At 41.4% G+C, this 18,907-nt stretch overlaps 1 non-coding gene across 1 annotated transcript; it reads left to right on the forward strand.

Annotated features, from left to right (window-relative positions):
• Positions 1–1,199: 1,199 nt before the first annotated feature.
• Positions 1,200–1,306, forward strand: LOC140858212 (small nucleolar RNA R71). The gene has a single exon (XR_012141781.1). It is a non-coding gene; the product is annotated as a small nucleolar RNA R71 (small nucleolar RNA).
• Positions 1,307–18,907: the final 17,601 nt, after the last annotated feature.

Genomic DNA, 18,907 nt, shown 5'->3' on the forward strand with positions numbered 1-18,907 from the left:
AAGAACCAGCTTTTAAGGCTGAAGGAAATGGGACTTTTGGTCTATATATCTCGGGTAACTCATCTGCTTTTTTCTTTTCTTTGTCTTTTCTGCTTAGATCAGTAGCAATTTTTGATTCTGGTTCTTCTATCAGGTTAGTCTCAGTTCTAATCTCTTCTTCCAAATTTTTATTTGGGCTAGCATCAGTATTAGCTTCTCTCACCTAATTTTGATATGGGTCCTTAAGAATCGTACCACTTCTAAGTTCAGTAATTGCTTTGGCATTTTTAAATTGAGGATTCTTAGATGGGACATTGGATTGATGACTAGGTCCAGGTGGTTGATGAGTGGATGGGTTGTTCCTAGGATTTGGTACTGGTTGGCTTGGAAGTTGACTTGGTTCTCTCCTCATGGTAAACTCAGCTAATTGTCCTATTTGTGCTTCTAGCCTAGTGATAGATTGTTGCTGGGTCATGATCAATTGTTGTAGTTGGTTTAATCTATCATCAGCTAAATTAGTCTGTTGAGAAGGTGGGTATGGTGGCTGATTGTGATATGGTGGCTGGATAGATTGACTGGGCTGACCTATATTGTAGGCATAATTCTGGTATGGAGGTCTACTCTGAAAGTTTTGCGAAGGAAGAATTTGGGTCTGAGCCTAGGTCTGTTAGGGTCTCCAAGAAAAATTTGGATGGTTCCTCCAGCCTGAATTATATGTGTTAGAGAATGGATCATTGACAGGTTTAGAGTAACCTTGGGCAGCTTGAACTTGTTCTTGAATGAAAGGTGGAAACTGTGCAGTCGTGGAACATTCACTCACATGATGGGCTAGGCTAGCACAAATAGAATAATTCTCCTGATAGTTAGGTGGTGGTGTGTATTGTGCAGGAGATTGTTGACCTAATGCTAGGAACTGATCAAATTTTTGGGCAAGAAGGTTGACTTTATCTAATCTTTGGGCTATTAGGTTCAGATCGGCCTTAGGACTAGAGTCTATTTGCTTGATCTCAAAAATTTCTGCCTGCTTTTGGTGAGGGATTGATCTTTCGTAGGAGGATAATGAAGCATGATTGATTAAATTTTCACTCAAAGTTTCAAATAAAGTGTAGGCTTCATCCTCACTTTTACTCATGAATGCACCCCCACAAGATGCATCTACCATCTGTCTGTATTGGTCACCTAAACCCTCATAAAAAGCTTGAACAATTTGCCACTTAGATAGACCATGATGTGGGCATTTTCTAAGAAGTTCCTTAAGTCTCTCCCATGATTCATGAATTTGTTCTCCTGGAAGCTGAGCAAATCCAGTGATGGCTCGCCTCATTGTGTTGGTTCGACCTATGGGATAGAATTTCTTAAGAAACTCGTGCTGCATTTCAGCCCAAGTTTGGATTGGTCTCCCTATTGTGCCAAGCCAGTACTTGGCTTTGTCTTTAAGTGAGAAGGGGAATAAGGTCAATCTAAGTGCATCATCAGTAAAATTTTAAATTTTTACTGTGGAACAAATTTTTAAGAACTCATCCAGATGCTTGTAAGGATCTTCATTAGTATTCCCATAGAAAGACGGAAGCATCTGGATTGTGGTCGACTTGATCTCGTAGTGGCTTGCAGGGATATCAGGTAAGTGGATACAAGTCGATGGGTTATAGGAGGAAGGAATAAAATATTCCTTCATCTGTCTAGGTGGTTCTCTAGGATCTCCAGCCATCTGATTTTCAGGTTTAATATGAATCAACCGTTCAATCTCAGGATTGGGTTCAACTAGGTTAGGATAGAGAGATCTTCTACCTTGCATATACCAGTGCAAACCCTAATGTATGATTCAAGTTTTTTTTTTTTTTTTTTGCAGGAAAATAGACAAAGGAGAGAAAAGAAAGAAAGAGCTCTAGACCTAGATACGTAAGGTGAGAAGAATTAGTTGTGGTTAAGTGTTAATTGCAATCAAGTTAGCAAACAATTAAACCTAGACACCTACGGGTTTCTTAGACCTAATAGTTTGATATAGAATGGCTTAGCTTAAATGCAAATTGGGTTTGTTCTCACTTCCTTCAACTAGCCAGGTAAGAGATGGGATCGTGGGGGTCCCCCCGTTGCTTGCCTTAGACACCAATTGAATTGGCCAGGTAAGCTAACAGAACCAATTAAATAACCATGAGTCCACTTAGGTAGAGCCTTTGTAACCTCTAGCCTTAGACACCAGTTTCAGGGGTGAGTTCGAACTTACTTTGCACTTGACTTCACCACAATACTCAAAACTGAACTCGATTAATACTAGGGGCCAATGTCTACTTGATTTTAGTTAGGCTAGGGTTAATGTGGAATGCTGGTTGGTTGTTTTTGGGCCAAAGAAGGGTGATGAAATCTCTACCTTATCTTGTTATGGGTGTTGCCCTTAAATTGATTTGAGATGAATATGTACAACCAATTTCAAACAAGGGGTTCTATGCAACTAAATTAGATGCATGAAATTAATAAAACTTGAAAGCTTACCTTGTCTCCAGCAATCACCAAAAATAAATCTACAATGATGAATGCTCCTAAAAATTAAGTTTCTACTCTTGTCATACAATTTTTATTAGGTTTATGTGGATGAATTTTAGATTAATTAAAAAAATAGTAATTAATACTAAAAAAAATAGTTAAGGCTAGGGTTAGGATTGATCTCACCAACTTGAAAGCTTTCTATCTCTCCTTTTTTTTTTTTAAATTTTTGAATCTTTTTTTGTAAAAAGATAAAATAAAGTTAGTAAGCAATAGTCATAAGAAAATCAAAGAAATCAAATATTAAAATTGGTGCCTTCCCCGGCAACGGCGCCAAAAATTGATACGATCAAGATGCTGTCGTTAAGACACTGTGATTATCAATCAAATTTGACTTCAATAAAAATTAAAAATATATAGAAAGTAGTGAGTCAGGTCGAATCCACAGAAAAAGCAGGATTTTGATTTGAAATCTTTGATTTTACAAAAAGAAAATAAAATTTTGGAGAAAGCAATTTAAGTCAGAAATAAAAATTAAAAGTGCAAAAAATAAATCGGGTACTAAGATCTACTAACTAGATCCTAGCATCTACTTGCAATAAAAATAAATAATAAAAAATTAAAAAGCATAAAAATAAATTGGTACTAAGATCTACTAATTAGATCCTAGCATCTATGTGCAAAAAAAATAAAAGACAAGAATTTAAAGTGCAGAAAAATAAATTTTGCATTAATTGAAGTTGAAATTCAAGTACAAAGAATTAAAAAAGAATAATAAAATAAAAATAAAATTGTAATAAAGATCTGAAATTGATCAGCCAAGCCTCATCGAAAAGATGGTTGATGACCTCTCTGTCTTCCGTCGTACTCCGTAGAGCGAACCGGCTTTTCTCCTTCTTTTTCTTGGGTCCCTAAAGCTATTTTATTTTTTTTTATTTTTTTCTATACTTTCTACTTATTTTTTCTACTCCCAAAGCTTATTCCCAGACCCTCTATTTATAGATGAATTTTTCATGATTTTTTGGTAGGAAAAGGAGTCCTAAAATCCTTAAAAATCATATAAATCTTCTTAGGAATATTTCTGGCCGTCGGATCAGCTTCGGACGGTCTAGATCTGCTCAAATATCAGAGTTATAATCCTTATCAGGGTCGGATCAAATGTCAGCCATTGGATCTGGGTTCTGATGAAGTTCTGGCCGTCGGATCGTGCAAAAGAGTCCTATTCAAAGTCGGCAACGAGTCTGAACCGTCGGATCTGGGTCGGATTGAATCTCAGTCGTTGGATCACGCCCAGATCTTTCTCTCGCTATGAGCCGCACCTGTGGACCGCGTAACTATTCCTGTGGACTGCATCCTGGCTCTGTGGACCGACCGACCGATCCACCGTGCACCGGAGGTAATATTTTTTATTTTTTAAGATATTTTAGCTCCATTTTTGCTCTGATTTTTTATAAATATATCTAATTTCATATTTTTTTCAAAATTACTTTATTTTTTAGAAAAATTCAATAAATTCATAAAATTAGAATTTTTAAGAAGATGTTAGTATCATAAATTATCAAAAATATCTTCAATAAATATAAAAATATACTACTTATCAGTCTTCATAATCTCTCCAAAGTCCTTAAGCACTGCACAGAGATAAATTTGGTTTTAAGTTGGAAAAAGAGCCATTTCATGGTTCGGAAAGGAATCGTATTGGGACATATTATTTTCAAAAGGGGGATTGAGGTAGATAAAGTAAAAATTGAGGTCATCTCAAAACTACCACCCCCCACTTCGGTTCGACAAATATGATGTTTCTTAGGTCACGTTGGATTTTACAGATGCTTCATTAAAATTTTTAACAAAATATCGAGATCCTTGTGCAATCTGCTGGCCAAGGATACACCATTTGTCTTTAATGAAGAATGTCTACAAGCCTTCTACACGTTACGAACAGTCCTAACAACAGCATCCATAATAAAACCTCCTGATTGGTTCTTCTCATTTGAAATCATGATGCTTCCAATTTTACAATAGGAGCCATCTTAGGTCAAAGAATCAATAAAGAGACATGTGATCTATTATGCTAGCAAAACTCTATCTGATGCTCAATTAAACTACACTACAATAGAAAAAGAGCTACTAGCGGTGGTATTTGCCCTTGATAAATTTCTTTCATATCTGTTAGGGTCTAAGATTCTAGTGTATTCTGATCACGTGGCTTTATAACATCTACTCTCAAAGAAAGATACTAAACCATGATTGATCAGATGGATCCTTCTGCTTCAAAAATTTGATCTAGAAATCCGAGACAAGAAGGGTTTTGAAAATATGGTCGCTGATCACATTTCTAGAATCATAGTTGATCATATGATGGGTACGGATGAAGTCAAGGAGAAATTTCCTGACGAATAATTTTTTGCAATATCCTCTGACCAAATTTCATGGTTTGCCCACATCATTAACTACTTGGCAATAGGGCAAGTTCCTCTCCATTGGACAAAACAGGAGAAGGATCGATTCTTCTCACAGGTCAAACATTATTATTGGGAGAAACCTGAATTGTTCAAACATTGCCCTAACCAAGTGATTCGATGCTGTGTCCCTGAGGGTGAGTGTCAAAGTATACTTATCTTTTGTCACTCTCATGCATACGGGGGACATTTCAGTGGGAAAAAAATGGCTGCAAAAGTGTTACAAAGTGAGTTTTATTGGCCGACATTATTTAAGGATGCACATAAATTTTGCCTTGAGTGCTTGCGCTGTCAGCAAATAGAAAATATTTCTAGAAAAAACATAATCCCCCTATCTCTCATCTTAGTCGTGGAAGTATTTGATGTTTAGAGAATCAATTTTATGGGCCCCTTTCCTCCATCCTATGGATATGAATATATTTTGGTTGCGGTAGATTACGTATCTAAATGGGTTGAGGCTATGGCAACCAGAGTGAATGATCACAAGGTGGTATTCAAATTCATCCAACAAAATATCTTAAGTCAATTTGGTTGCCCAAGAGCCATTATTAGTGATGGAGGTACACACTTCACGAATAGGCACTTTGAAAGTTTAATGAAGAAATATGGAATCACTCACAAAGTTGCCACACCATATCACCCCCAAACTAGTGGCCAAGTGGAAGTCTCCAATAGGGAGATCAAATGAATTCTTGAGAAGACGGTTAGGCCTGATCAAAAAGATTGGTCTGGATGATTAGATGATGCATTATAAGCCTACCGTACTGCATACAGGACCCCGATAGGAATGTCTCCTTACCGACTCATTTTTGAAAAAGCTTGCCATCTATCGGTAGAGCTAGAACACCGCACATTTTGGGCCATAAAGCAATTCAATTTCGACATGAAAAATGCAAGTAGTAATAGGAGACTACAATTGAACGAATTAGAAGAGCTACGCAATGAAGCATATGAGAGTTTATGAATTTATAAGGCTCGAACTAAGGCTTATCATGATAAATATATTTAATGAAAAATATTCGAACCTAATAAAAAAGTGTGGCTTTATAATTCGAGATTGCGACTATTTCCTGAAAAACTCCATTCACGTTGGGATGGACCATATGTCGTAACTCAGGTGTTCCCTCATGGAGCAATTGAAATCAAAGATCCTAAACAGGAAAATACCTTCAAAGTAAATGCCCAATGATTGAAACATTATGTGGATGAAATTAGAGATGGCGAGCAATTTGACTCAATTGAATTACAGGATCCAGTTTACAATTGAACTTTGGCTTGGTCTGGCTGAAGACCTTAAACTTAGCACTTGTTGGGAGGCAATCCAATATTTTATTTTTTAGCTATCCAGTTTCTTTTTATTTTATAAAAAATTTTAAAAAAGATAATTAGCCAAGTTGGGGGGAGCACCATGATCAATAGAGTCAAGAACACACTAGCCCAGCAATAAACGACATCTTAATCAACATTACACACATCAAACTCAGGTGGTGTTCTTCTTTGTTATACTCTATTTTTACTTTGTTATGATTCTCTTCTTCCATTTGGGACAATGAAAATTAAGTTAGAGGGAAAAATAACTAATTAAGTCTTCGAGTATGGTCAGAAATAATTAGTTTTGTACATCTAAATTTTATCTCAATTTGAAGTTAACTAGGCACTTTAATCAATAAATGATTAACGATCTAGATAATTTTAGAGATATCGAAGAAAAAATTAAAGGAAAAACCATCTTTTTTCTTATAGGATCTTCTAGATTTTATCAAATCTGGGGTGGAATAATTTTAAAAAAAAATTATCCTACATTTATTTTAGATCTAAATCTCTAGAACTAATTTTATTATCTAATATTAATTCAAAAATAAATCTAAAAGCATGAGAAAATATGAAATACCTCAAGGGTAATCTGATTACCCTGTAGATGATCGCAGCAAGCCTGAGGTTCTGATTTAGCCATGCAATCACCTGGCCTCTACTAGTATCCACTTAGACAGGATCTAGATCATCTTCTCTTCGTGAATCTTTTCTCCAAAAATCAAAACTAAATCTGATTAGAAAGATCTTCAAAAGTCTTCCTGAAGTTGGAGCAGCAACCTATCGAAGAAGTGTTGGAGCACGATCCTGGCTCCTCTCATGGACCTTGGGTGCAGCAAAACCAGCAACGAACAAATTTGGAGACTTCTGGACTCGATCGAAGGCCCTTGACGAAATCAGCTTGGTTGCTGTCTTCTTCGTCAACCTTTCGTTCCAGATGAAGAACGCCTCTAAGATCACCTCTAAAAAATCCAAGATCTGGTATCCAACCAGATCAGGCCTGGACCGAGATCTTTCAATTCATAGATCTCGAATCAGGAAATTCTAGATAGGGAAGAAGGTAGATAGAACCAGACCTTGTAGATCTATCCTGCTGCAGCCTTTCCTGTAGATCTGTTGATGGAGATCTCACCCGTGCCTCAAACGATCTCAGATCAACTCTAGATTTTTGAGAAACTTGTACCAACCTTATAGAAAGAGATTCCAAGTCTTGGACCTGATGTTTGGGTGGCTACAAGAGAGGGAGAGGCAATATGGTTGGCGGCACAAAGGGGGAGGGGCTCAAAACCCTAGTGCCTCCCCTGCTTTTCCTGCCTTCTATGGACCTGGCGGCAAGAAACCCTAGGGTTTATTGCTCCTGGGGCATGGAGAATAGCTGAAGAGAGAAGGAGAAGAGAAAGAGAGACTTGGGAGAAAGGGTTTTCATATTTCTTGGCTTAATCAAACCTATACAGTGCATGTATATATAAACACAGGGTCAAGTGACCCAAACCTAAAACTCCCTTGACCAACTCTATGGGAGATTAGGTTAACCCAAGCCCATGTACACCCATGACTCGACCTAATCTCACCTATCCTGGGCCCAGACCTGGCCCATAAAGAGTTGGTCCCTTGAGGCCCACATAACCTAGACCTCAAGAACCTGAAAGGCCCACAGCCTTTCAACCTAGAGCCCAACTAGCCCTAGAGCCTCCATGAAGCCCTCATGAATGATGGACCATGGCCTTAGTCTTGGTCCCCTGGGCCTTGGGCACACCACCTGGATCACAACAATCTCCACCTTGGTGTCCCAAGGCCTCAACCAGCTCCACTCTGTCCATCAGCCGAATCAGCTCAACACATCTCTGAAAGCTGTCCCGTGGAAGTACCTTCGTAAGTACATCAGCTGGGTTCTCCTTGATGTGTACTTTTACCAGCTCCACCTCGCCATCCTCCACAAGGTCCCTGATTCAATGATACCGAATGTCAATGTGCTTTGTCCTTGCATGATAGACTGAGTTCTGTGCTAGTAGAAGTGCACTCTGGCTGTCATAGTGCACTCTAATGGCCTCCTGAGTAAGGCCCATCTCCGTCAACAAACCCTTCAGCCAAATTGCCTCCTTAGCTGCTTCTGTCAGCCTGATGTATTCTACCTCTGTAGTGGATAGGGCCGTGATAGGCTGCAGACTCGATCTCCAAGAAATAGGACCTCCATACAGGCTAAAGATGAAGCCTGTCGTAGACCTCCGAGTATCCACATCTCCATTGAAGTCTGCATCTACATAATCGCCAATCAGCCCCTGAGCCTCCCTGGACATGTCAGAGTATCCCACTACACCTCCTCACTGTTCATAGTAGATGCCAATTCCAACTGAACCCGTCAGGTATCTGAATATCCACTTCAGAGCTCTCCAGTGCTCCCTGCCAGGCTGCACCATGAACCTGCTAACCTGACTCACTGCATGAGCGATGTCTGGCCTACAACAGACCATCGCATACATCAAGCTCCCAACTCCTGAAGCATAAGGGACCATCTCCATCTCCTGAGCCTCCACCTCAGTCTGTGGCACCATGGTCTTCGAGAGTCTGAACTGACCGGCAAGTGGCAGCTCCACCGGCTTTGTTCCCTTCATCCCGAACCTCTCTAAGACCTTCTGTATGTAGCCCCACTGAGATAGATGCAGCACCCTCCGGGCTCGGTCTATGAAAATCTCCATGCCTAGGATCTTCCTTGCAGGGCCCAAATCCTTCATCTCAAACTCTCGAGATAATGATGCCTTCAGATCCTGCACAACCTTCCTACTCTTGCATGCTATAAGCATGTCATCTACATACAAGAGTAGGAACACCCTAGAACCATTCTCAAGAGACTGAACATAAATACAGGGATCAAACTAGCACTTGGAAAGTCCAATGCTATGCACATAGGAGTCGAACTGCTTGTACCATTGCCTCGGTGACTGCTTCAGCCCGTACAGTGACTTCTGCAGCAAACAAACCTTTCTCTCTGATCCTGGATCCCTGAAATCGGGTGGCTGCTCCATGTAAATCCTCTCCTCCAAATGCCCATGGAGGAATGCCGTCTTGACATCCATCTGCTCCAGCTCTAAATCCTGAGCTGCTACAATGCTCAACAACACTCTGATGGAAGTATGTCTGACGATGGGAGAGAAGACCTCGCTGAAGTTGATGCCTTCCTTCTGGGAGTATCCCTTGGCTATTAACCTCACCTTGAATCTGATACCTCCCTGCTCTGAAGGCCCTTCCTTGCGACTGTAGACCCATTTGCAGCCAATGGGCCTCTTCTCCTGTGGCAACTGCACCAATCGCCATGTCTGGTTTTGGTGGCGAGACTGCATCTCCTCGGACATCGCCTGGACCCACCGCTCTCTATCCTAACTCTCAATAGCCTCCTGATACATATATGGGTCTCCATTCACTATCACCAGGGTATATGACAGTGTCTCCTCGAAGTCATATCGGTCCGGTTGCCTGATGGTCCTCTTGGGCTTGTGTAGGGCAACACCGATATCAGTCCTCGGTCTAGCTCGCTCCTGCTGGACCTCTTCACCTCGATTATCTGTCCGAGTCCTCTCCACCTGTGAAGATACCTTAGGTAGGTGCTCCACCTGAATGTCATGTCCTTCAGTAGTACCTGCAAGAGGCAAAATCAAAGAGGTAAGCTGTCCAGCTGTGCCCTGCTGGACTTCCTTCTGCTCCTGCTGCTCCTCCATGCCTACTCGCCTTCGTAGGACTGACTCCTCATCAAAAGTCACATCCCGACTAATGATGACCTTCTTTTCCAAAGGATCCCATAGCCTGTATCCCTTAACTCCTCACAGATAGCCTAGAAACACCGTCTTGCATGATCTGGCATCTAGCTTGCTCCGCTCACCAGCTCCAATGTGCACATAGGCCGTGCACCCAAATACCCATAGATGGCCCAGCCCAACTATCCTCCCAGACCACACCTCCTCTGAAAGCCTGCCATCCAACCTGGTGTGAAGTGATCGATTGACCAAGTAACCTGGCGTCAATTGTGTCAACCCAGAATGCCTTTGGAAGCCCTGCCTGCAACCTCATGCATCGTGCCTTTTTCAGAAGTGTTCTGTTCATCCTCTCGGCCACCCCATTCTGTTGTGGAGTCTTCTTAACTGAGAAGTGTCTCCTGATCCCACACTCCTCACAGTAGTCCTGGAACTCTCTGCTGGTGTACTCCCCGCCATTGTCTGACCTCAGACACTTCACGCTCCTCCCCTGCTCCTTCTCCACCTCAGCTCTCCAGATTTTGAACTTGGTGAAGACCTCAGACTTCTATCTTATGAAGTAAATCCAGAGTTTCCTTGAGAAATCATCAATCAGGGTCATGAAGTATCTGGCCCCATTCCTAGCTGAAACTGAAGCTGGTCCCCACACATCTGTGTGTACTAACTCCAGAGGGGCTGCACTGCGGGTTGTACTGATGTTGAACTGAACTCTCCTCTACTTTCCCATCTAGTAAGGCTCACAGATCTCCCCTATAACACCATCGTCCAGATCAGAGATGAGTCCTCTCCTACTCAACTCCCTCAGCCCCTTGTCACCCATGTGGCCTAGGCGGTAGTGCCACATCCTGTAAGCCCCCTGCTGGTCTTGTGCTGCAACTGCTGCATCAGACTCTCCGGTCACCACAGATCTCTCCATGCGATAGAGATTATTGTCCAACCTCCTACCTCTCATCACCACCATAGCTCCATTGGAGATGTTTAATACTCTGCTTCTAGCCCTACTGTTGAAGCTGTATCCACTGCGCTCCAAGTAGCCTAGTGACACCAGATTCTTTTCTAGCTCCAGGACGTGCTTTACATTTGTCAATGTCCTCAAAATCCCATCAAACATCCTCACCCTGACTGTCCCTATCCCAGCCACCTTACAAGGATGATTGTCGCCTAGAGTCACTAATCCCTCATCTGTCTTGGTGTATGTCGCAAACCAAGACCTGTGTGGTGTGTAGTGATGTGAGCACATAGCATTTAGTATCCACTCCTCTGTGTAATGCCTGTGACCATCTGATACCACAAGTAGATCATCCTCCACCTACTGCCCAGCAACTGCACTCACTGATTCTGAGCCACTTCTTTCTCCCTTCTTGCTCTTCCATAGTGGACATTCTCGCTTGAAGTGCCCGAACTCGTTGCACTTGAAGCATTTCATCTCTTTCTTTCCCTTCCTGGACTTGGACCGCCCCCTGGACTTGCTTCTGCCTCTGCCTCTACCTGTCCTCTCCCCTACTGCCAAACCCTCTTGGGGAGCCCGATCTCTAGTCAACTTTTCTCTTTGCTCATTAGACCTCAGCACCGAGATCATGTCCTCATATTCTAGAGTCTCCTTGCCGTAGAGCAGTGTAGTCACCAAAGAGTCATATGATCCTGGCAGCGAACACAAAAGTCACAAGGCCTTGTCCTCCTCATCCAGCTTCACCCTGATATTCATCAACTCCATGCACAACTGGTCGAACCTCTGAATGTGGCCAATCACATCAGATCCCTCCTGCATCCGAAGACTGTACAACCTCTTCTTCAGCATTAGCTTGTTGCACATATTCTTTCCCATATACATGTTGTGCAACTTCGACCAAAGGCCCTTCGGGGTCTTTTCTTCCAGCACTGAATACAACACCGCATCCACCAAACATCCTCTGATCACCGAGCATGCTTTCTTCTCCAACGATGCCCACTGTCTATCTGTCATTCCCTCAGGCTTCTCATCCAAAGTCTGATCCAGATCTGCTTGCACCAGAAGATCCTCCACCTGGATTTTTCACATGAAAAAATTTCTCTTGCCATCAAACTTCTCGAAATCGACCTTCATATTGCTGCCCATAACTGGATCCAAGCCAAACAAGCAATATAAAATCAAGAAGTGTAGAATATACCTTGATGGTACCTTGCTAAAAATTTTCAGCACTTGGGATCTTTAACTTCTCATGCTTGAAACCGCTTCCTCACCACCGTGGCTTTGATACCAACTATTGAAGCACAATCCTAGCTTCTCCTATGGACCTTGGGTGTAGCAGAACTAGCAACGAACAAATCTGGAGACTTCTGGACTTGATCGAAGGCCCTTGACGAAATCAGCCTGGTTGCTATCTTCTTCGTCAGCCTTTTGTTCCAGATAAAGAATGCCTCTAAGATCACCTCTAAAAAATCGAAGATCTGGTACCCAACTAGATCAGGCCTGGATCGAGGTCTTTCAATTTGTAGATCTTGAATCGGGGTATTCTAGATAGGGAAGAAGGTAGATAGAACCAGACCTTGCAAATCTGTCCTGCTGCAGCCTTTCTTATAGATCTGTTGATGGAGATCTTACTCGTGCCTCAAATGATCTCAGACTTAAACTCAACCTAATCTCACCTATCCTGGGCCCAGACCTGGCCCATAAAGAGTTGGTCCCTTGAGGCCTATATAACCTAGACCTCAAGTACCCGAAAGGCCCACAGCCTTTCAACCTAGGGCCCAACTAGCCCTAGAGCCTCCATGAAGCCCTCATAAATGATGGACCTTGGCCTTAGCCTTGGTCCCCTGGGCCTTGGGCACACTACCTGGATCACAACAAGAAGTCCTGCAGCCTTCCTGTTCAAGGCATCACCATGCCTTGATCCTTCACCAGATGGATGCCCAACCTTTTGGACATGAAGAGGGGAGAGAGAGCACCAGAAAGGATGTGGAGAAGAGGAGGGGTGGCTGGCTTTTGCTGGGTAGGGAGCAGAATCTCTAAACCCTAGGTGCAAACAGGTTTTATATAGACCCTACTGCGCTGCGCAGTGCCACATCATTCGACCAATCAAAAAATTCCAATAAATCTAAAAAAAATTTGATTGGTGGAGTGATATCATATGATCACATCAGATAAAAACCCCCACTCTCTCTTCTATGTTGGCACCATCTTTGGATAAGCACAAGGGAGGTGGCGCCCAAGAGTCCACGTTGATCAAGACTCTCCACTTGGGGTGCCAACTTAATCCAATTGGGCTCACACCATAATCTCATTATGGCACCCAATTTAATGTGGATTTGGCATGTGGACACTCCATAAAAATCTTTCAATGAGCTCTTGCCAAGTGGCCTTCAGTTTAAGACCCATATGTCAATATTTGACAGATGTCCTAAAATGAAAATGACAGGTGACAGGAATTAGCAGGTGTTGTCTTAAATTCATCTCATGAATTAAGACAATACTTTTTTAAGCTAGACAAGCTTCATTTAGACTAAGAGAAATCTTCTTAAGGTTCTCTGGATGAGTCAAATCATATTTGGCTCAGTCAAGATAGAAAAGATTACACGAGGAGAAAGTTAAGCTCAATCGTGTGCTAGCATGATTTCCTTGAACCTAATTGGATCTAATCCAAATCAATTGGGTTAGCCCAATTGATGACATTCAGATCCTAATCCTTGTTAGTGTGACCTAGTTAGGTTCAATTCTATATGGTAATGAGACATGCCATGATCTCATCATCGACATCATCGAAACTCCTTTCGATGGACCAGAACTTTTTTGATTCAGACAATTAGAATGATCGATCATCAAGATCATTCTAATTGCCCCCAAAATCCACCAGTGACATCTTGCAGTATATGCTGGCAACCCATCAGAACTGAAGATGAACCTCTCGGTGCAGCTACCTGTGTGATTGAGTTCCTCTATCATGAGTCCCGACTGAATTAGGGTTAAGGTGAACTCGTCAAACCCAAGATCAGTCATATGAGTTAATCGATCGATCCAAGTCCGATGTGAAATCCTAATGAAAAACTTTTTTCCATTATTTCACTCTGCCATGGCCATGGGTTTAAGGACTCGATCTTTTGATCACCATAGGACTACTCTCATCTACCGAGGTTGATAGATCCCATCTTGGTGTGACCTAGTTCCTACAATGAATATGCTATAGCCAACATACACCACAGGGTTTCGAATAGCTAGGAGACCGAGTTATGGTGTAGTCAAACTATAACACACTCAAGGTGAACTGTCGATACACCTCAGATCAAAGAACTAGACACACAACTGCAGCATCGAGCTAGTCATCAACGAGAAGGTAGACTTCCTTATGACTGCTCGAGATGGTCATGCTCAGTACTCTCATTCTCAATGAATATCTGTACTCTCGCTTCGGTGTCTCTACACCGTAGACTCAAGACACATCTACCCTAAGAAAGCGATCGTACACCAACCTTCTGGATCGATCACCATCCTCGTGATGATCCTATGGTCAGGAGCTGTTTATGAGTTAGTTATGTAAATTCATGTCTTAAATTTTTAACTTTTAAAAATATGAATTAACATTCCTACTAACTCAAAGGATGTATCACAGACATAATGTACATAATGTGATAGAAGAATAATCCATTTATTGATTTATAGTCAAAATTATAAATTTGCTTTTAGATTTGTACAGGAATATGTCAGCCAATCTGGCATCTAGGGCACACATCTAACAAACTCCCACTTGACTTAGTGCCAATTGGCTACATATCTAAGTCCCATCTTCTCAAGGTGGGCTTCAATCTTTTACTGGCCTAATGGCTTTGTCAGCGGGTCTGCCACATTATTTATGGAGTCGACTCTCTTAACCTTGACATAACTTTTTTTGAGGTAATCACGGATCAGATAGAATCGCCGCTCGATGTGCTTGAACTTTTGGTGAGATCTTAGCTCCTTAGCTAGGGCTATGGCACCATTATTATCGCAGTAAAGAGGGATGGTATCCGATGACATCACTCCAAGCTCCGCGGCAAACTTCTTATACCAGAATGCCTTCTTTGCAGCTTTCGATGTAGCAATATACTTCGCCTCCATGGTGGAATCAGCAATCACCGTCTGCTTGGAACTCTTCCAGCTAACTGCACCACCATTGCTAATGAACAGACTCCCAAATGTCGACTTTTGATCATCTATATCAGACATAAAATCTGAGTCTGTATATCCCTGAATTTGGAGTTCTCCATTCCCAAAGACTAGAAACATATCCTTAGTCCTTCTCAAGTACTTAAGGATACATTTCACAGAAGTCCAATACTCTTCATTTGGATTCGACTGATATCTGCTGGTGACACTCACAGCATGAGCTATATCAGGTCGTGTACATAGCATGACATACATGAGGCTCCCTATTGCGGAAGCATAAGAGATCTTGCTTATGCGTTCAATCTCCTCAGGTGTGCTAGGGCACATTTTCTTGGAGAGATGAATGCCATGTCAAAAGGTACTAAACCTCTTTTGGAGTTTTTCATGCTAAACTTTTTTAGCACCTCCTCTATGTACATCTTCTGTGAAAGTCCGAGCATCCTATTTCGTCTATCTCTATAGATCTTAATATCCAGTATAAAGGATGCCTCTCCTAGATCTTTCATAGAGAACTCCTTAGACAACCATACTTTGACTGAGGTCAACATGAGAATGTTATTTCCAATTAGGAGGATGTCATCTATGTATAATACGAGGAAGACAACTGCGCTCCCACTGACCTTTTTGAACACACATAGTTCCTCCTCGTTCTTGATGAAACCAAATATTTTGATCACATCATTGAAACGAGTATTCCAGCTCCGAGATGCTTGCTTAAGTCCATAAATAGATCTTTGCAGCTTGCAGACCTTGTGATCATCATCACTGGATGTGAAACCAAGCGGCTGTTCCATATAGATATCTTCCTCAAGATGTTAATTTAAGAATACCGTTTTCACGTCCATCTGCCATATTTCATAATCGAAATAGGCTACAACAGCAAGCAATGTGCAGATGGATTTTTGCATGGCTACGGACGAGAAGGTATCCTGATAGTCAATGCCTTCATACTGACTATAACCTTTCGCTACGAGCTTAGTCTTGAATATCTCTACATTCTCATCTGCACCTATCTTTCTCTTGAAGATCTATTTACACCCAATAGGTACAATATCTTCAGGTGGATCTACCAAGGTCCATACTTGGTTTGAGTGCATCGAGTCAATTTCTGATCTCATTACCTCTAACCATTTCTCAGAGTCGATATTTGATATCGCCTCGTCATAGGTCTTGGGATCATCACCATGAGCTTCATTTTTCGTGAGGAACATTTCCTCTACTTCCTCTTATATAGTACCTAAGTACCTTTCAAGAGGACAGAAAATCCCAGTCGATCTACAAGGTGGAAGAGGTTGTGTTAGGATTGATTCTGATTGATTTGGTTCCTCAGGTTCTTTAGCTCATTGTTCTTTAGCTCGTTGCTCTTGGAAGACATTCTCCTTGAGCTTAATTATTCTTCTGATGCCACCATCTTGAATAAACTATTTTTTAAGAAAAATAGTATTTCGACTCACAATCACATTGTGATCTTCTGGAATATAGAAATAGTATCCTAATGACTCTTTAGGATATCCTATGAATCGAGCTCTAAAAGACCTGAACTCTAACTTGTCTATCTGCTGTCTCTTGACATGAGCCGGACAACCTCAAATTTTGAGATGATTCAGACTTGGCTTCTTACCATGCCATATATCATATGGTGTGGTAGGAACAGTTTTAGATGGAACCCTATTCAATACATATATTGCTGTCATGAGACAATATCTCCAAAGAAACTCAGGGAGGTTTATGAAGCTCATTATGGAACAGACCATATCTAATAGGGTCCGATTTCTCCGTTCTGAAATTCTATTGAGTTGTGGCGTTCCAGGTGGACTCCATGAGAGACTATACCATTATCCTTAAGATAGTCTAGAAACTTCTGACTAAGGTATTCACCTCCTCGATTTGATCGAAGAACCTTAATGAGCTTTTCTGTTTATTTTTCTACCTCATGTCTGAATTCTTTGAACCTTTCAAAGGCTTCAGACTTGTGTTTCATTAGAAATACATATCCATACCTAGACATATCATCGGTAAAGATAATGAAGTAGACATAGTTGCCTCTGGCCGACATATCAAATGGGCTGCACACATCCGTATGTACTAGGGCAAGTAGGTCTGTGGCCCTTTCCCCATGTTCCACAAAAGGGAGCTTGGTCATTTTGCCTTGAAGGTATGATTCACAAACTGGATATGACTCAGAAGTCAACGAACTCAATAGTCTGAATTTCTCTAATTTGTTAACCCTATCTTCCGCTATATGACCTAGCCATAGGTGCCATAGATACCTATCATTTAGACTATCTCTAGGCCTTTTGATTCCTATGGCATTCATATTTTGCTCGATATTAAATACAGATACATCAATATGTAGCTGATAGAGACCGTTAATAAGAAAATCATCTGTAACTTTATTATTTTCATAAAATATGTTATAGTGGTCCTTATGAAAGCTAGTCACATAGCCTTCTTGTGCTAAATATGAAACAGAAATCAAATTTCTGCTTGCTGCAGGCACATAATAACAGTCTCTAAGAAATAAATCTAATCCTAATGGTAATCGCAGAGGGTAGATTTCCACGGTCACAGCAGCAACTCTTGCTCCGTTCTCGATGCGTAGGATCATCTTCCCATCCCTCAGCCTCCTGCTCTCCTCAAGATCCTGCATAGAAGTACACAAATGGGCACTAGAATCAGAGTCAAGAACCCAACTGGATGCAGAAGAAATTGTAAGATTAGATTCTAAAATGAGCATACCTCCAGAAGAACCATCCTTTTTGTTCTTTAGGGTGGCCAGGTACTGAGGACAGTTCCATTTCTAATAGCCGTCTGATTGGCAGTGGAAATATTTTTTCTTTTCAGCAGCCTTCTTCTTCGATTCTGTCTTCTTCTTCTTTCCATCCACCTTCTGCTTTTTCGCAGACTTCTTTTTCTTTTCAAAAGACTTTCTCTTGGAAGAAGTCCACTCCATAGTAAGAACTGAGCCTTTTGAATCCTTCATAGAAAGCTCAGTCGTAACCAGCATGTTCATTAACTCAGTCAAGGTACACTGCATCTTATGCATATGGAAGTTCATGATGAACTGACCATTTGCATCGGACAAAGATTGAAGGATCACATCAATCTGAAAATCCTTGTCTAAGATGATACCAAGCTTCTCAAGCTCCTCAAGGTCCTTGATCATTGTTAAACAATGATCTTGGACTGACTGCCCATCATACATTTTAGCCTTAAAAAGTCTTTGATAGACTTGATACTTGGATGCGCGACTTTGTTCACTAAATAACTCTTGTAGATGAGCCAACATTTGATGGGTAGTCAAAATATTCTCATGTTGGCGCTACAAGTCATCAGACATTGCACCCAACATATAGTACCTTGCTTTGTTATCATCATCCATCCACTTTTTCAAAGACGCTCTCTGTTCAGCAGTCGGATGTGCTGGCATGGCAGGTGAGTCCTGGTCAAAGACATGGATCAATTTTTTGAAACCCAGAATGATTCTGTAGTTCCTTAACCAATCCTTGAAATTGGGTCCAGTCAGTCTGTGGGTGTCTAGTATTTTGGTCAGAGGGTTGGTTGCAGACATGTTTTCTGTAAAGAGTGAACAATTTCTAATTAGATTTTGTAATCAGACTTAACCAATTTGTTTAGAAGTTTTATTTTTAAATAAATTAGGCTTCCACTATTTTCTCAGATCCCTACACTTTCTTGGTAGAGATGTGAAAATCTTCGTGATCAGTGATTTCTAGTGGGTGGTGCGGTCTCACTGACTGACTCACCACCTCACCTAACAGTTATTGGTGATGGGTCAACCGATGAGTGGATAACTC

Source organism: Elaeis guineensis, chromosome 5 (genome assembly GCF_000442705.2).
Source record: "Elaeis guineensis isolate ETL-2024a chromosome 5, EG11, whole genome shotgun sequence".
Lineage (NCBI taxonomy): Eukaryota > Viridiplantae > Streptophyta > Magnoliopsida > Arecales > Arecaceae > Elaeis > Elaeis guineensis.